The sequence below is a fragment of the Coturnix japonica genome, chromosome 1, assembly GCF_001577835.2.
Source record: "Coturnix japonica isolate 7356 chromosome 1, Coturnix japonica 2.1, whole genome shotgun sequence".
NCBI lineage: Eukaryota > Metazoa > Chordata > Aves > Galliformes > Phasianidae > Coturnix > Coturnix japonica.
The window spans coordinates 60211596-60227052 of NC_029516.1; the positions used below are offsets into that span (position 1 = coordinate 60211596).

General features: G+C 40.0%; 1 protein-coding gene across 3 annotated transcripts in view; it reads left to right on the plus strand.

Moving 5' to 3' along the window:
- The window catches only part of SOX5 (SRY-box transcription factor 5), a 628709-nt gene that overhangs the window by 58401 nt on the left and 554851 nt on the right, over positions 1-15457 (plus strand). The gene's annotated exons all lie outside the window — the stretch shown is intronic.

Genomic DNA, 15457 nt, shown 5'->3' on the forward strand with positions numbered 1-15457 from the left:
GCAGGCCAGTGGCTGTCGTTTTTCTTCCCCCACCCTTTTTGGATATCAATACAGATGTTTTTTTTTTTTTTTCTGGGAATGAATAAGGTTTTACCCCCATGGTGCTCAGCAGTAAAAGCAAAACTAATGCAGTGACAGTATGAAGCTATGCTAACCTGCAGCTTCTTCATACCGGTACTATAGCGCTTTAGAAAGCCACGGATTTGTTTCCTTTTTTTCTTTCTGACATATGCCCCCACCCTGAATAAATAACAATGAATGTGCCTTCCAACTCCAGCCACCATATTTGAAGAAGGATAGCTGTCGCTTTTTCAAAATCTCTGTTATCCGTGGGGTGTATAATAGCTTCCTGCTGGCTGCTTTGAGGCTGGTAATTAGTGCGAGCGGGACACAGAGGATTCCCCTTTGGATGGGCTCGTTTGAGTCTGGTTGGTATTTGCTGAGTGAGCAACAAGTGTAAAGTAGCATGCATTGGGATGGGAGGCTCAGAAGTACGCCTTGACCAAAGCGGGGAATCCTTAAACAAGCAATTCTGTTAGTGGCAAATAAAATAGCAGTGCTATTACAGTGTTCCTCAGGATTGGAAGTGTTTTTGCTTTGAAAGTGATACTGCCCTTCTGCTGAATACAGGGATACAAGGATGGTGCTATGTTTATACAGTGTTCCCCCTCTTGGTGTGCCTTAAAACCTTTGCTTCGTGCTGTGTGGGCTATCGAGGACGTAGATAAATTAGTATGTTTGTTTAGGTAGCGCAGAGCCTAGGACGCCTCCTTCATATGCATCTCTGCCACACCAGGGACACAAAGCACACCAACAGGCTGGCTTTCTGCTTTCAGTCAGGTTTTCTGCCACATGCTCCATCAGTTAAAATATCATCTTGAAGCATGTGTATTGCATGGAGTCCTCCTGTGTAGTTTGGTGGTTCCGAATTTGAAGTTGAGAGTCTCACGGTTGTTATGAATCGTGTATCTGATGTTCATGTTGAAAACACTGAGAAACTTTGCTTTGATTGTGACAGAGCTAAAAACTAGTTCTGTTACTGGATTTCAAAGTTTGTAGAGTTGGATAGTAATTAAAAAAATAATAATCATAATTATTAGAACAGCTGGGAGGGAAGGAAAGGATGTGTAACAATGAGTTGCTGAAGCAGGCATGTGAGTGTGAGCAAGTAGGGTAGTAAGGCTGTCCAGCCACAGGGTAAATGAGTGAAGGAAAAACCAAAACAACAAAAGAAAAAGAAGTACTGTACGTAGCTTAAAAGACTTTGCAGCCAAAGGGCTTTTTGTCTGTCCTGAATGAGCAGAGCTCTAAGTCCACTCATTTTTGGAGAGGAAGGCTCAGCTGGTGTGAAAGCAGCTCTAGCCCTGTATGGGCAGGTGTGGAGAATCACCTGGCCTGTAACTTACATGCACTTCAGAGCAGGGGAATAGAGTCATACTCCATTTCCTTATGCCTGCTTTTTCTCTGTGTCACACAGCACCTGGGATGAGGGCTGCCCTCAAAGTGAGCTGTTTTCCTGTCAGTGGTGACTAGGGTCAGGCGTGGGAGGGTGCAAATGCCTGAGGTCGTGCATCCATCCTCGTTCCATTTGCAGGCAGAGTGGGCCTGACTTAGAGGGAAGAATTCAGAGGGAAAATACTCCTTTGTGCACCCATGTGTGTTATGAGGAGGGGGAGGACTTGACCAGGCAGCCTTGAAGCTCAGAGCTTCAATGGCAGTACAGATGAAGGAGCAAATCAGCTGGCTGTGCCTGCCAGAAGGGAGATGCACAGAGGAATCAGCCACTCTCCCCTCCTGCAAGCAGCACCCATTCACTTTGACTCCCTCTCTGCTTGCTTCCAAAAAGCTGCAAGGTGAGGGGGAGAAGGAAGGAAGGAAGAGAGAGGAAGGAACAACTTTCTGTATTAAAGAACGAAAAAAAAAAAAACCTAAGGTAAAGCTGTAGTAACTTGCTGCAGCCAAGTTAGTGGCCTGCAGGATGAAGCTGTCTGACCTCCTTGCTTTTCTGCTGTGGCCTTGCCCTGGGATAGGAGGTGAAGGGGAGAAGCCAGATGTGAAATCCAACAGCTGCTGAATACTTTTGCTTAGCCATGCAAATTGTCACCATACCCACAGAGGGAGGAAGAGTTTGGCATTGCTTGAGCCTGCCAAGGTGTCCCAGACACCAGGATCCAGCTCACATCTTTGGTAGTACTGTATTATCTTGGTCTGGCTTTGTAAGAGACAGTGTGTATGTATTTGACAAGATGCTGCTGTCACTTGCTATGTTTGCCATTATTTGGAAAGGACATCAGTTTTAGAGGAGGGTAATGGCTTTTCCTTTTGGAAGGAACAGTGTCAATATTCAGAATATAAATGCGAACACTGTAGACTAACCCAGAAGGTGTGTTTGTCTGCAGTAATGTTTCAAAAGCTCCAAATCTCAACCATACTTAAATAAAATAATGAAAACATTGGCTGAAAAGACTTGACAATTTCTCTGTGTGGTATCTTAATCACAGAATCACAGAATGGTTTGTGTTGGAAGGGACCTTTAAGATCATCTGGTTCCAACCCCCTCCTATAGGCAGGGACACCTCCCTCTAGACCAGGTTGCTCTGAGCCCCATCCAGCCTGGCCCTGAATGCTTGGAGTGTGCAGTCAGAATTCTTGTATATGGATCATGGTACTTAATTTCCTTTCCAAAAAACACTTTGCGAATGATCAGTGTTGGTATTATTTTTTGCTGTTATTTATGAAGCATTTTCGAGTAAAATGGATTTAAGAGTAAATACAGCGTTTGGTGCTTGCTCTTAGTGGTTTGGCACTACAGCATCAAACACCATCATTCACATGCCTCTGTGTCATCCTCACAGTTATAAGCAGTGTATATAAAAAACAAAAAAAACCACAAAAAACGAAGCAGGTGCAACAGTTAGAAGTTCAATTCTGAAAATCCCTTTTATAATGTAACTCAAATCTTTTTTTATACATTTTTAAATTAAAAAAATAATAATTTAATTAGTTTTTATTAGAGTGCAAAGCCACAGCACTCCTTTTGTCATCTGAAGTGTGCCTATGGGTCAGGCTCAGAGTGATGCAGCTGCTGCTCCCTGAGGCAGGTGTGCACGGGCTCTTTAACCAGCAACTCTCACCTCCTTTGGAGAAGCCCAGGGTGGGAGCAGAGATGAATTGATATTTTGCTTTCTACCGCAAAACGACTTAATTTGATTCTGATTTTTTACATTATGCCACAGTGAGAGATGTTGTCCCACTCAGGTAAACCATATTTGTCCTATTTACTCGCTGAAGAAGCAGCTGTTTAATTCTGCTGCTAAATGTGAACAGGATCCGGCAGCTCCAGCTCCAACACTTTTTTTTCTCTTCTCAGCAGGAGCCGAGTATTGGCATTTCTCCCACATCATTGCTCCTTGTTTTTTTTTTGTTTTTTTTTTTTTTTTTTTTCAAGTAAAAAAAAAAAAAAGCAAAAAAGGAAGATTAAAAGGAAGAGGGAGACAGATTTGAAGAAGGATCGTTAGCTCTGAGGTCTGGTGGGACCATCTTGGAAGCATTCACAGCCCTGGGTCACCCATGCCAAAGTCATGCTGCAGTTTTCAGAACCTTTTATAAACCCCAGCATCTGAGAACTCTTCATCTTTCTCCTGTTTGCTGTTTAACAAACAGCTCATTGTAAATGTTGCCTTTACCTCTCCTCAATGGAATTTAACAATTACTTTGTGATGTCCCCTTTTTTCATGACACAGGATGCTGTTAATACCTCGGCTCCGTGTTGGCTTTTACCATATCTCACAACATTTGTATGGAGGCATATGAGAGGAGTCTCCCCTTGCTTTAAGTTATATTACTAATTTGAATGCCAGGCCACGTTCTTAAAAATTTCCAAAATAGGTGCGAGCTATAAATAAAGCTGAATGTGTTACTGTTTGGGGGGAAAGCTGTGGAGCTCTCAGTTTCTTCTTCCAGCTCAGCCCTAGAATAGATGCATGCTGTTAGATTTTCACTTGGGGCTTTTAGATTCCCTCAGACCTCAAACTTAAGGTAAAAAAGATAAGAAAAATTTTGTGAACTGGAGACTGAGTTTCATGCAGATATGAATCAGCCCTGATACCTTGGCTATGGTCATCATGTGAGTATGCTGTCATTGAAGCACATATGATAAATCCGGGAATCAAACTGAACACACTTGTGCACTGAGCCTGTGAGGCAGAGCAGAAAAGAAGAAAATTTTGCCAGTGTCAGAATTAGTGTTTTCAGTCAAAGTATTTTAACTGTAGTCTCTTTTACTACTCCATTCAGATTTGGAGATGCAGGGGGATTACTTTGGTTTTTAGAGGCGGCGAGTCAGTATAAATACTAAAAATAAGAGGAAATCATAGAGCCGTTTTCTCATTGTTAATATTATAACATATCTTTTGTTGGATTTCCTCTCTGCAGGACTCTCTGGGCTGCAGTAGGTCTGTTTACCTCTTGTCTCCTGTAATAAACATAATTCCAAAGACCCTGTACTGCAGAGCTGCTTCTACAAGCTGTGCTAAAACCTTGCACAGAACTGTGCGGATCTGAGTGAGCAAATAAACTCAATTCCCGATGACAACAGAAAAATTAAGTCAAGCATTTAGCGAGATGTGATTTGAGGGAGTTTATAATGCTTGTCTATGAGTCTTTAATGTCTGAAGGATCCGAGTCTGTGTTTATAAAGAACCCTTTTCACGTTGCCCCCACTTACTTTCCTTTCTGCTTGCAGAGATCTTAAAAAGATCTCAAGTCTTTGTACTTGAGATTGCTTTTGTTTGGAGTTGTCCAGTGTTTCTCCCCTTTTATGTTTTTGCACTGTTTGCTTTGCTGCGTGTGAACATCCAGCCTGTGCTGTGAACACGTTGTGGGTTTTAATGTAAAATTCTGATGGGTGAAATTGTGCATGTCCTCCAATTCCAGCCTTACTTTTTACTGTGTGAAGGAGACAGCAAAGGTAAAACGCTGTTACTAAAGATATAAATAAATCATAGAGCGGTAGATTTGTAATCAGTTTAGCAGATTTTATTCTAGCTGATATATAATAGTGTGCTTGTTTGAGGAAAATAAGAGAAAGTAAAAATATAATTTTATTTATCATCAATTTTATTAATTATGAGAAACTAGTTCACAAATACACAGGAGTACTATCTTCAGCAAATCCTTTGTCGTCTTGTTTGTTTAATAAATTAGATGGATGTACCAAATAGCATGCTGCTGGGACAACATTAATTTTATTATAGAATAAAAAGTGGAACTATTAGTCTCTGTTTCTGGCATGTTTGTAAGCTGTCTGACCTATTTTCTTCTCCTACCCCTTTCATGATGCTTACCAAACTCCCCTTTCCTATGCCCAACATAAAACTGTCTTACAACTAAACCAGCCGATAGTCAGCCCTGGAGACATTACCCAGTATCCCGGCAAATAGATAAGATATATTGTTTTATATATTTGTGCAACAGGGAGAGACAGCTTCATCACTTTAAGCAAGGGAATAATCTGTTTACACTAGAGGAATAGGCTCACTTGTTTTTCTTGCCTTCAGTTGTGGAGATATTTTCAAGAGGCGATAGCTACCTCATTTTTACCAACAGAAATAGCTGGATGGCTTGTCTGAAATTTATTGTATTTTGTGAGAAGAATAAGCCAGTAAAACTGTGGTCCTCAAGCATCCTCAAGACTTATATAACGCCTAATGTGGACTTTTAAAATTAAAACACTTCTGTGTGGTTAGGTTTTTACTGCTGCTTGTGTTCAAGCGTTGGGAGTATCTAGACTGTTTTTAAATTAGATTCCTTGCAAAAAACACTTAGAATTGTGTTGTCACTGGGGATGAAAAACAGGCCTTTAAGACTGAAGGAATGTTTTGATAATGGTAATGATGTTCCAGGTCTTCAGAAATCATGAGTGTGATGTCAAAAATCTGTCTGAAATAAGAAATCTTACATACATGGCAAAAATCTTCTTGTTCCTCTGCTTTCTTTTTTTTGTGTGATTTGTGATGGCTTTCTGGGGTCGATGCTTTGCAAGAAATATATGTTATTTATAGTTTGAGATGTGAAAATAAAAACCATCAGTTATGCTTAATATTACACAGCTTGGAAATTTCTGACATTTTTTTACTATTTGGAACGGCTGCAGGGAAGGGCAAGGTTAGACCAGTTTGGAAGTTCCAGAAACTTAAGTCACCGCGTCCCTGATGCTGAGTTATTGTACTCTTCTCTGAAGGTGGGTAGAGCCATCCCGCTAGGGTGCCCATGTGGACTGGCATGGATTTCAGTTGGACAGGTGCAGGGAAATGACTCAGTCCACACCTTGAATGGGCATTCCTGCAGTCTTCAGCTTGACTTGACTGTCTTTGTACTTGGCCTAAAGAAAAGAAGCACCGTAGTAGCAGAGTTAAAAATGCAGCCCCATGTGGCCTGATACCCAGTTCAGTGCCTTAACCAGCAGACTGTGCTGTTTCCTCATTTCAGTCATCATCAGTCTCATTTTGCAGTATTGTCTATGCTTTTGAGTCTTTTCTTATGCTACCAAGGCCAGTGTGAAATATTTGGATACTGGGGAATTCAGGTTATCAGGGATGATTGTTTCATTTTTGTGTGTAATTATAATCATACTTGTTTACTTGTCTATAGTTTTCCTGTTGAAAGCACGTTGTAAACGTCTTTTGATTAATAGTCAATAATGCATCCATAGTGGATTTGTGATAGTAGTAGAGGGAAATATCATTTTAGAAACCTGAGATTGTAAAATACAGCGACTCTCCACCAATCCAGTGGTTCATACATTCTTTTAAATGTGCCAAAACAAGTCTTAATCTTTGTCTGCAAGATACCATATTTTAGGGTGTGTTTCAGCCTTGCTAAGCTATCTGGGATGAATTTTCATTCCAGGGCAAGGTACTGCTATTGTTCGTGTATAGTAATGGTGAAAATACTGATTTTTCATTTGTATTCTTTGAGCTTTGTGTATACCCTTGAGGTAAATAAAGAGTTTATGAAGAAAGGTTATATTTAAGAGAAATGGGTATCAGTGCTATGAGATTATACCCATGACAGATGGTTGTAACTAAAGCTACATCTTTGTGCCGAAAAGCTGAATGAAACAGTATTCAGATTTTGAAGTAATGTTGGCTTCATTTCAGTGGGACTTTTGCCTGAGTAAGAACAGACTAAAACTCACTAATGACTCTAATTTTTCTTACTAGTTTTGAATAGATTTAAGAAATGGAAAATCTTTCTTTTTAAATTTATTTATTTTTTTAATTTTTAATTTTGGATTGATACAATTCCAACAGAAAACATGGAGGGGTTGTTTGTTTATTTAGGGAAATGTGTGCAACATTATGCCTTTGTTCCCTTGTTTGACAGGATATAAAACAACATGGTTTTATTTGTACTGAAAGACAAAATGTCTTACTCTGGAATTCATGGAAGACTTATTTAAATCATTTCTTTGGCTCGTAGTTTCAGAGTTGGTCACAAACCTCAGAAATTCTTGAGGTTCAGTCTGGATACTTACATAAAAGTTCAGATGCTAACCTTAAGCACATCCAAATATCTTTAGGCTGGAAATCTCTACAAGAGCATATTTCCCCTTGACTTGTCTAATACAATGAGTTCAGTAAGGCTACACCCTGGGGAGTTTCGGCCCACCATGTAATGTGTGTGCTTTAAGTGCTCACGCTCAGCCACGAGGGTATTTTTAATTTCATCTTGAGAAACTAAACTGAGGGACTTCACAAATGAAACCATCAGGAAGACAAGGTTAATTCCGACCGCTGTTTGTGGGAGTATGGTGCCTTCAAATACCAACACATTTTTTTTCAGTGGTGGCATTTGGAAGAATAAATGAAGTGTGACTCCCGGCATCTCTTTAGTTGCCCTGAAAATGGAATGTCAAACAGCATATAATCATCTTCCTTGTTTAAAGAAAGAAGAGCAAGTGAGAGACCTAGTTTTCTGTTTGTGTCAGTTTTTGGATGTCTTAATATCCTATCTTGTCTAATTTTCCAGAGAGTGATAATAGAGTTCCTGTCAAATTAGAGGTTACAGACTTTTTAACCTGTGTCACATAAAAAACACCCTACATTACTTGTTATTACCATGAATATAATCCAAATAAAAATTTAGTTTTTACTGCTGTTATGCTGAAGGTTGCATTCCAAGCATATAATTTTATTCATTATAAATATTAAAAATATTCAGTCTGATACTGGCCTCCTCATTTAATGATAATGGCCTCAGTGATTTAAAAGAAAGGCTGAATATGATTTGGAGCAAACCTATCACCAACTGGTCTGGCTGAGCATAAGTTGGGGCTCAGCCCCTGCACCACCAGTCTGAGCAGGAATTATTGCCGCACTGTGGCCCGTGGCTTGTGGGTTTAATGGATGCAGCAGAGAGGCTATTTTCAAACAGGCTGACCTGCTGTCACCATCTGGGAGGGGGAAAGGATGAGCCAGGAGGGTGAATGAAAAGGAGCGTAGGTGCCCCACGTTGTGTTTTGCTATGATAGAAGCCTGACGTGGCACAGTGCTGATCTGCGTCCAGCACAGTGCTAATGTGGCACTTTGCCTTAAGCGCTGGGGGAGCTGCTGCTGAAATACACACAATAACAGAGACGGGCAAAGGCTGCAGCTGATTGAAAATTACAAAGCCCTCATCCTTTCCAATGGGAGTAGAGCAAGTGTGACCTATTGTTTGGCCAAGTTTTATTCCAATTTACCTGAGTTCCTACAAATTTGAGGCCCTGTTTTCAAGCGTACAGCAAATGAGGGATGAATAGAAGTATCTCATTATTGCCTATTTTTGGATCAGCCTCCAAATTCCCCCGGGACTTCTGCATTAAACTCTAGAGCACCCCGTGTTCACAAAGATGCAAATCCAAGACTGTGTTGTTTTTTTGTTATGTTTTAAATCAGGTGAGCATCACATGCTTCGGTTTTGTAATGAGAGTTTTTGTACTGTCCTAATTAATACAGTGTGCCTGTCCTGGACCTTTGAAGTAAGTGGGAGTTCTGCCACCAATTTAAATAGGAGAAGGATTTGAGCCAATTTGAACAGAAGTTTTCACTTATCTTAGTGCCTAATCTTCTTTTTAAAGGGATGTGGGAGTATCAGCACCTCCTACGTAACGCTCAGCAGCGTGCAGAAGTAGACTAGTCTGGTCACTTATGGAGGCCCATTTAAAACCAGTAGGATTACTCAGGTGAGTGACAAGGCTTTGAGAACAGATTTTAGGGAAGTTAATTCAGAGCGCTAAGTGACATTTAACCCATCTGTGTGAATATTGCCAGTTGAAGCAGGCCACAAAATGATTTATAAATTGTAAGATATAAAAAAAACGACAACAAAAAAACCCTCTCTCTGTTTTTCTTGTTGAGTTGTCAGGGTTCACACTTTCAAGGGTGCTGCTTTTTAAAACAAAAATTAGCATAAGAGCTAGTAGCTCTATGTCTTTGTTAAATTGGAGCTGATCTTCCTCAGGAAGTAGAGCAGAACTTTAAGAGAAATGCCAATTATGAATCTTATGATAAAATCACAATATTTGACAACATTGGCTCTGTGTAAATGTGCTTGTATCTTTACAGTACTTTTTCCCTGGAGAAAAACAGTCGTCTTTATCCTGTCTCCCTGAATTGTGATGCGTAGCTCCAGAGTGGCTGATGGGAATATGGCTGATTTACCAGAAAACTGGCAGCCTCTTACTGTTGTCTTAGGAGGGTATCACGAAAATGAAGGCAAAAGGTTTCTGCTCTTCCCCAGAATATTCCAAGTATCTATAAATTGAAGATGGTGAAAAACTGATGTTCCCTTCATGTTGTGTCTCTTTTGATTCCCTGAGTGCAGAAGGAGCTCATAAATACTGACTTTGGAATAGGCCCCCCAGGGAGGTGGTTGAATCGCCATCCCTGGATGTGTTTAAGAGCCGTTTGGATGTGGTACTCAGGGATATGGTTTAGTGTAGGCTTTTTAGAGTTAGGGTACTGGTTAGGCTGCGGTTGGACTTGATGATCTTCAAGGTCTTTTCCAACCTGGGTAATTCTATGATTCTGTGACTTGCTCTAGTCTGCCACTTGGGCTTTTTAGATTAACCCTACTTTTTCCCAATTTACTGGTAAAGTGGTGTGTTGGAGTTTGTGAACTTCATGCATATCTCTCATATCTCTTCAGTCTTCATGCAGCATTCACATAACTAAAGCCTTGCTTCCAGAAGCATTCAGTTCTTTGTATATAGTGTTAGCTTTTGGGGAAGGCTCTGTCTTCCATTTCATATAGCAGGTTACAGCTGATAACTGACAAAGTTCCATTCATTTTAAATTTAAAGGGTTTCTCTTCCCTTAGACATTAATTTTCACACTGAAGAAGAAGGTAACCAACATTGTAGGTATTGCTCTGCATAGACAGAACTGGGAGGAAAAAAAGAAAACATTTTCTTGGTGCATCTCTGGCTGCCACCTATTCTAAAACAGGTCTGCCTTTTAGAAAATAACACATCTTTATGTGTTTTTAAATAAAATGTACAAGATAATTTTATTCAATATTTGAAGCGACTAAAGTGAGGTTTTTAGTGTAAAGTTTTTGTTTCTCTCTGTAGTGTAGAAGCCAGCTGGTTTGCCAGTTTGAGTGACCTTACATTCCTTAAATGTACTTATAAATCAGACCAAGGCCATATATTAAAAGCTAAACTCTGACATTAATTCAAAGGAGGGAAAGTTTTATACGTTGTGGTATAAGTACATAGCTGAACACCTAAGGCAAGTTGTTTCAATTCTTACTCATATAAAGTAAAACTGTATTCTTCTAAGAGTCTCATAGAATACCTGGAAGTCAGCTGGACCCTATATTACTTAAAGTGGATGGTTTGGAAATGCATGCCCTGAAGAACCAATAACTATTTTAATTAGTGCAGACATGCAGAGTAAAAGAAAAAAAATATTACTTGAAAGTTATTCTTGTGATAGTCTCTAGTAAAGGCAGTTTGGCAATACATTCAGTGGCATCGTCTCAGTGGGACATTTTAGTGTGATTTAGTGGGAAGGACACAAGGCATCAGGTTTGCATTAAAAGGTTAGCATGCCATTATGTTTTTGGAAAGCAGCGATGTTTCTGGGTCACGCATGGATTTTGGTCTCCACAAATACTCTGAAAACCCAAGAAATTGTTAGCAAAGTTGTGTTGACTTTACAGGCAAAAAAACAATGAACATCAGAAATAAGATGGTAAAAGATATACTTACTTTTTAAACTCCTGCTTTTTAAGACCTTTTGGATCCTGTGGGGAACAGCAGTGGGTAACTTAATATCCACTTTAAATATTATCATTTATTTTTATTTTCTAGAACAGCTCCATAGAAAATTCAAAACAAGCAAACAAAAAATCCCCTAACATTTCCATGAATTCGAGGTGTATTGTTGTTGTCTGCTTTCAACTAGGTGTGCTGTGTGCTGAGTGAGCAAGTCCTTATCCTTTTTAGCACAAAGCTACAGGTCATTCATCTTGGTATGAGTAAAGGCAGAGTTGATATTTAAAGACCTTAAGTGAGCGTAAGTAGCAGGAGTCTGCAGGAATACACATTTAAAAATATATATAATAAAATCATATTCTGCAATTGGATGCAAATCAATACCTTTCAAAGCAGAAATGCTTCTACTTTGAAGAATTACTGAAGCATTTCTAATGGTGAGTCCAAATGAAATGTTAAAAAATGAGATTTGGGACTCACAGTTCAAAACAGAACAACATATTTTAAACCCTCTGGTTAAAGAGCTTATGTATAGGAGAACACTGTTCACAAATGAGTTATACAGAAAGGCAAGCTCAAGGCTACCTTTCATCTGTTCCTTTCTGAGTGAGGAAGGACGTGGGTAGAGTGGTGATTCAGAGATAGCGTTTAGTTTAGGTGCTCTGAATTATTCCTTGAATAAGCTTTTATCTCCCTACTGGTTAGCAGTTACCAAAGAACATTGGCTTCCTGGTGCTTGAAGTTACTTTTGTGAATATACTCCTCATTATTGGCTGATTTTTCAGAAGACTCCACATCTTGCAGTTAACAAACACAGTAGCAACAAAATTCAGGTCTTCCTAATTACAATATTGTTAGGCCTACATCAAGATGTTAGCTTTTTTTTCATACTTACTAAACACTTTCGGTATTGTCCTTTTCAAATGTCTTGTATCGTCACTTCCAAGTAATTGTTCCACATTCAATACAGAACGTAGCTGGGTGTACACAACACAATTATAAAGGTTATCTGTTCCTTCAAGAGGTTGGATAAGCCTTACAGCAGAGTTGATATCAGTAGGTAAAACAGCCTCTCTAGGATAATAAGTTGGAAGATAAAATTTAGATTCATAATCGTTGACAAAATCAGTTTTACAGTAAAGACTCCGAACTGAATTCTTCAATGTAATATTGCCATATGATTAAAGATCTTGTGACAGGAACCGCGTCATGGAGGAAGACATGACTGTCTTTAGTACTGACTAGAAAGTTTACCATCTTAGAGCAGTCCAAACTAGAATGACAAAACTGGTTAAAAATGACAAGCAGACGATGTTTCTTTCTGCCTTTGCACCTTTTGTTTTTATTCTTCAGCTTTTATCATTACAGCTGCTTTTGAGTCCTTGTAAACTCTGGCCAGGAGCAGTCTTCACAGAATGACCACATCAACAAAACCTCACGTGGTGCTAAGATCGAATATGTATTGAATATTAGGGAAAAAATAACACAGCAGGCTAATGAGATGGAACAAATGCAGACATACACGCACACACACACACAAATAAATAGAGAGAGGGCAGTAGTCTGTGTGAGTTGCACATACATTAGGCTTTTGGTTTGGAGCAGTAGTGGAAGTTTGAAGCAAATCTGCCTGGTCACCTTTACCTTTGTTAGCTTGGATTGAAGAACAGTTTGATTCGTGTTGATCTAGATTCTGCTGGAGGAAAATAAAATTTTCCTTCCAGAAACAAACTGCAGGTATCCTGGGCATCAATGGAGATAGAAGTGCCTAAACCAGTGCTGTTTCCCTAATTTTAATTAGTGATGAGGACAGTGGGTATGGCTTATGAGGCTGAATGCAGTCGATAGTAACCCTGAGCCCCAGATAAGGCAGGTGTGGATACCCCAGCATAAATTGCTGTGGTCTCATTTTCTACTTCTGTTGCACCAAATTGCTTGCTGATGTAGACATACCTGAAACAGATTCCTTAGTGCACCAGCTGCCCAGTAGTTAATATATCCTCTGTCAGTATATCCTCTGTAGGCACCAAGGCAAGGAAGGAGCCCTGATGGAGGATTTGTAGGAGGACAGAGCCATAATTAATATAATTTAGTTAATTAGAGGATAAAAAAATCTCCTATTTAGACATTAAGGTTCTTGGTCTAAAAGAGCATATGGCTTGCCCAGTTTGACATAACCAGACTGGAATTAGAGCAAGTTCTGAGTGCCCAGCAATCTACTTGTTCTTCATTTTTTTGCTACCATTCCTAAATGCTGGGCGCAGACATTCTCTATTTGCAGCTGAGGTTTTCAATGGATTTTAAATTAACTGGAAATAGATTAACCATGTCCATGTAACTTCTCTCACTCTCAGGTGAGCCATCCACTCACTTCTCTTAGCTGCTTTCCTCAGAAGTTTTGTTTCTGCCCATGCCGCAGTTTTGCGTACCTTGTTTAGACTTGTGTTTTCTGCAGCTCTACTGTTTCAAGTTTCCTACCTCCTTACGACCACAAAGCACTTCAAGAAAGGATTTCCATGTATTATATTTTGTTTTGAAAGCCTTATCTCATAGAGACATATTTGCCATTTTCTTTTTTTTCCCCTATATATACATAAAAATTATATTTCAGAATCATTACACGTGCAGCATTCTGCTTCCATAGCCCAAGTTGAGATCTCTTTCTGAAACTGCAGACAAGAAAGCGTTTTCCCTAAGAAGAGTTAACAGTGTGATAAATACCGATGCAGTGTTTCAACATACTTAATTATTTTTTTTTAATTGTTTATCATCGTTTTGTCAACTTTCCATATCATTCCCCACAATGCTTTGTGCTACATTTTCTTTGAACATTTCTTTCTTCTGAACTTACCGTGAACTTGTCGGTAAAATATGGCCATAAAATGCCACTGACAAAACAAAACCAGAATGCTCTATTCACTAATAAAAGAACAATGCTCAGTTTCTCTCTCATCCCTCAGGAAAAGAAAAAAAAGAAAAGAGAAAGATGAAATTCCTATAGGGAAATAGTTTTTAATTGAAGGTATGAAGCAGATCATGAAGGTGGAGTCGAAAACAAATCATCAGTCAGGAGGATGTAGTTTAAGCCAATGTGGAGTTTGTGCTACATTCTATTTGTTGTCACTACAGTGATGGCAATTAATTGTCAGCAATGTTGGGATTAAACTTTGTGTGATTGAGGGGGAGGAGGAGGACTGTGTTCCCTGAGATGTTCTGTGGGAGGAGAAGGATTATGCATGTGCCTTATGTAATGAGGAATAGACTGGAGAACTTGAATGTGTACAAGGAGAAAGCGGGAGGATTATCTTTTGATATGAAGGGAAGAGAGAAGCCATAGATCTGATCCTTGAGGACGCCTCAAAGATTAACTACCTACTCGTATGGCCTGCCTTTCTTATTAGAGGAGGTGTTTGCTTGTTTGTTTGTTTCCTGATGTGGAAGAAAGACAGGTTATGGAAGCGGTTGGAAGGCAGAAGGTGATGTTGAGAGGCTGAATTGTGCTAATGCATTAGCATGGACCTGACAGAGGGCTGGAGTTTAAACAGTCAGCTGAGTTACCTGGAACACCAATCACTGAGGATGGGATGTCCTTGCTGTCCTCCAGAGGACAAGAGGACGAGTTAAAGAAGTCTCAAAGACAGGTTTCAGGTGATGGCCTCTGGTGAGCAAATTGCAGCCAGCAGTGCAGGGAAGTTTCTCCAGGGACTTCTGTGCATTTTGCTCCTTCCCAATACCCACTCTGAAACACTTCTGGTCACTAGGCTGCAGGTTGCTTTACAGGACTCATTAAATGTTATCTGCTCCACTTAGAGGGAGAGGACAGGGAGAGGGAACCGAGTTGGCAAGATATTGGATTTTTGGGATTTGGGAAGGACAGGGTCATAAGAGCGAGATAATGTTTGATATGCAAAGTGGGAGTGAGGTGTCATTAGTAGCAGGTCCTCCCTCACACCCTCAGCCTTCATCACGTGCAAATCTTGAAGCCACTGGTGGCCAGCATGGAGAGCTTAGGGCTGGGCCACAGCCATGCAGCCAGGCACATTGTTCTGGAACATTGTTGGGATGGCTGGTAGCACAGTTTTGGCTGAGTGTCAACAGCTCTACCCCAGCGGGTCTTGGAAGTGGTTTGGGAGTAAGCACAGGCAGGTCAGGTATTGGCCCTGGTGATCCTGCCCTGTTGAAGGGCAGGAAGGA